General features: G+C 43.2%; 1 protein-coding gene across 1 annotated transcript in view; it reads right to left on the reverse strand.

The window, feature by feature from the left end:
- LOC106808993 (protein FAM179B-like) overlaps nt 1–4651 on the reverse strand; it is a 55024-nt gene that overhangs the window by 21926 nt on the left and 28447 nt on the right. The window lies entirely within an intron of this gene.

Below are 4651 nucleotides of genomic sequence, written 5' to 3' on the forward strand. Positions count from 1 at the left end.
TCGCGTACGGTAGTCCATGCGTTAGCTTCCCACAAAATAATGCCGTTGGAATTAATTCACGATTAATTAATCTCTATGCCCTAATAATTATTAAATTATTAGTTTATAATTAATTATTAATTGTAGCCTACACTAGTTGTTTGGGGATTGATTGTTAGTTCAGACGCAAAAATATTGAAAGCAAAGGTTATACCACCGTAGATTGTTTTATCTGTTTTTCTACACGTATATAAGCGGAGTCTGTTTTCTAGTTTTAGTGTTAGGAGAGTCAGCCATTTTCAAGTAATCGGCGAATTAGTAAGCGATCATTGAGTTGCTTAAATGATCAGCGATGGTCGCTGAGGCACCTGGATTTCGGTCATGATGAATAGCAATTCGGCGATCTATTAGGACTGATCAAGCGGATCCCCAATGATGGCTTAAAATAAGCGCTCAATGGTGCAGAGCGATAGCTTAAAATGACCGTTTGATTGCTTAATAAGCAATCGGCGACTGATCGGGTGAAGCAATCGATGATCGGTACCGATGGCTCATTAAGCAATAGAAGATCTGTCCCTGATTGCTTATTTGGCATCGACGATCGGTCCCAGCAATCGCATGATTGGTCCTGAGTTGTTTTAGCATCAGATGATCAGGTCCTGATTGCTTGAATAAGCAATCAGCATAAGCTACCTCATGCCCACATGAGTGCTTATTTGCAGCCGTCGTTGATCGCTTGTGGATTGCTTGTAGATTGTGAAATTTTTGTTAAGCGGTATGGTCATCAGCCAGTGGAGCAATTTACTGTATGTTTTCTTAATCTTATCTGGGGTAGATAATGACAAATGGGAATTATTTAAATTATCTACCCTGATCTTATATTTTTCGTACGAATTTCTGGCTCGGGGCGTCGGAATTATTTTGCTCATAAATGAAATCTAATTGATCAACTTGCAATCGTAAATTTCAGCGTGGTTTCGTTACGAGTCTTGTTGTATCGCCGACTTGTTGTCGGTCGATGCCGAAAGGAAATTTTGCTCTACGTTTGCCTCTTATGATCTGCTGTCTGGATCGGAAGGTGGTTCGCGGGCTTTTGCCAACTGTTAACAGGATACACTATCAGGTTGTTGCACAGCGTTTGAAATGTGAGTGCCGACCGGAGGGCCGAGCGAGGGCACCAAGTTTTGTGTTCGGCCACTTTCTCTATGAAACTGCCGGGTCCTCCTGCCGGCCACTTTTTCCCTCATATGGCGCATGAAAATACTAACGGAATTACATACGGCAAGTTTAGATCAGACTTGTAACGGGAGGCATTCTGTCTCTGAACGTAGACGGGATATCCAAAACACATAGAGCGGAGGGCATTGCAAGCTCACTCACACGCATGATCGCACACGAACAAAACTCGTAGACAGTCTAATAGAATCGATATGCGGCGTGTAGCGTAGCCCAGTGTATTTTGGACGGAATAAACAATGTTCATATGTGCAGGGGTTAGTGTGGGGATGAGGGCACGACCAGTGACACATGAACACGCCCCACGTATCAAAGCCTGAATTTCGGCATTTTTCTTTTGTCCGTAGAAAGTGGGCACTGTTTTTATTCCTTAGATTATCTAGAAGCAATGTAAACTGTATATACTTAGCAATTTGGAGGGCACTGTGCCTTTGGCTCATAAATTTTTTGTCCCAGGCGTCACGTGCCGGAACGTACCTGGGTACGGTCGGTTATACCGCTAACATAGCCTGCGTTAACTATTTGAATATGGTAGGAGTTAGGGTTAGGGTTAGGGAGTCAGGCGTAGGCGACTCCCTAGACTGGTTAGTGGAGTAGGCGAGGTATGGTCGCATATTGATAGTACCAGGGTACGTTCCGGCAGTTACCCTGGGGGACATTAGCCTTCAGCGTTAACGCTCTGGTCATCGCCTGTTGTCCACAGCTCTATCTTTCCAATCCCAGTACTACGCAACCCGGCACATACTGCAGCTCTAGCCATCATGATGCATGGGGGCCACAAAACTTCATCGAGGAGCTTGGGAAGGAGACAACAAAAAAAAAAAAAACTGAATAGTAAAATTTATCCAGAAGCTCCCGACATTCCTAGTTAGTTGAAATATACTTATTTGACAACTCTAAAGTTACATGTATGCTGTAGAAGCGCAAGATGCGAATCCAAACCGCTAATTTTCAGTTACCTAGCACTAGCAAAGTACTTTGTCGTGGCATGTATTCAAACTATACCTTATGACAAAACTATAACTCTAGTTGCTCCCATTTCACTGCCGGTTTGCTATAAACCACAGAAAAGAGGTGAGAAAACTCGATTCGTGGCGCGCCAACTCCCGCCGACTGTTTGCGCAATACAATTTTAGCTCGAAGTGCGTTAGGTGACGTCAGCGTTTTACTTTGCTACACCCGTACGCTGTACGCAGCCACCGCTGCCATGCCGTTGCTTTGGCGAAACTGTCAACACATCGGAGAATTTGAACAACATTGGAGGTATTTTTCAAATACCCTTTATTAAGACACGCGCAGTGAAATGGAGAACTAGAGTTTATTTTTGTCATAATTATTGTGATTATGCATGACACGAAGTATTTGCTAGTCTAGACTTAGAGAATATATAGCGTTTGGAATTTTTGCGCATTGTCAGCTTTATTGCCAACTAACGCCTGAGGAGGTCTATTCCTACACGGTACTGCCGGAACGTTACCCTCGGTGACTATCTTAATATGCCGACATACCTCGACCTACTCCACTAAAAGTCTAGGCGAGTCGGCCGACGCCTACTGCCTAACCCTAACCCTAACCCTAACCATATCAAATAGTTACCAGGGTACGTTCCGGTATACCGGACCGTACCCAGGGTACGTACCGGTAGTACCCTGGGGGACATAGACCCTATGAGTCCAACTAACAGCCAATTAACAGCCAACAAGTTAATGCCAATTAAATGGTTATTTTTATATACTATTTTGTTACTCACTGCTAGTAAATAAGCGGACCACTAACTTTTGTGCAGGACCACCAACTTTCAGAAGTTGGTGGTCCTGCTGTCCACTAGATTTTCAGCCAAAATTCGAACCATGCTTAATTGTGCAGAAAGAGTGTAATTCTGTGTGCCTCGAGCTCAATCTGCTTCTAACGCAAACAACTTATACCCCGAAGGAAGGTATCGATTGAGACGAACCATGGATGAGTTCATGGAGTCAGGAGCGTAGATTTGATACACCAGAGCCCATTGGAATGAGCCAATTTTCGTCACAACTGCTCAAGGCTCTAGTCTCAAATGATATCGATATTTTGATATTGATACTGACATCTTGATATTGATCTTTCCTTACTCCTTAACTGCCAACTGCTCTCTATTACAATTATCTAGTTGGCCACCCCCCTCCCTACTCCTGCTGCTACACCTTTCTTTTTTCACTTCTATCTTGTTTACACCCTGTTGACCTTACAGCCTATACAATCCTCATTCCTTCTCTCCCCCTTCCCCTCCCCTTCCATATATAGCTTACATATATATTGTAAATTATACAATAATAATATAATTTTTGCTATATTGATAACTAAAACAAAGAAGTTTGGAAACGTGATGATGATAACACAAATATTAATACACAGAGTCATATACGCAATATCACATATCTAAAGGCCGGCGCACACCAGCCGATTTATCACGCGGTTTGATAGGCCCGATAAAAATCAGCCGATATCGGGTAGGTGTGCGCGTTCATTTGTAGACGATTTTACTTACAATTATTTTTATCGGGTGATCGTTCCAAATCAAACATGTTTGATTTTGAACCGATTATTTTGAAGCGATTTTTTGTAAGCAACGCTTCTCTAGTATCCCGTCTCATCTGGATGTGCGGCAGCATAGATCAATGCATGGGGGTAACGAGGACTGGGGAGGAGAAAAACGAAAGTAAAATCTTTCCCAGAAGCTCCCCCGACATTCCTAGAGCTTGAAATATATTATTTGACCAACTCTAAGTTACATGTATGCTGTTAAAGCCGCACAATGCGCATCCAAACGCTAATTTCTCCAGTACTAGACTAGCAAATACTTCGTGGCATGCATAATCACACTACCTTATGACAAAATAAACTCTAGTTGCTCCCATTTCACTGCGCGTTTGCTTAAAACCCACAAGAAAGAGGTGAGAAAACTGGTATTCTGGCGCCAACGCCGACTTGTTTGCCAAACAATTTAGCCTCGAAGTGGTTAGGTGACGTCACGTTTTTATCTTTGCTACACCCGTACCGCTGTACCGCAGCACCGCTGCATGGTTGCTTGGGGAAACTGTCAACAACATCGGAGAATTTGAACAACATTGGAGGTATTTTCAAATACCTTTTATAAGACAACGCGCAGTGAAATGGGAGGAACTAGAGTTTATTTTGTCATAATGTATTGTGATTATGCATGACACGAAGTATTTGCTAGTCTAGTACTAGAGAAATTAGCGTTTGGATGCGCATTGTACAGCTTTATTGCCAACTAACGCTGAGAGGGTCTATGTCCTACAGGGTACTGCCGGAACGTACCCTGGTACTATCTAATATGCCGGACCATACCTCGCCTACTCCACTAACAAGTCTAGGGAGTCGCCTACGCCTACTCCCTAACCCTAACCCTAACCCTAACCCTAACCCTAATCCTAAG

Source organism: Priapulus caudatus, unplaced genomic scaffold (genome assembly GCF_000485595.1).
Source record: "Priapulus caudatus unplaced genomic scaffold, Priapulus_caudatus-5.0.1 Scaffold321, whole genome shotgun sequence".
Taxonomy (NCBI): Eukaryota; Metazoa; Priapulida; class Priapulimorpha; order Priapulimorphida; family Priapulidae; genus Priapulus; species Priapulus caudatus.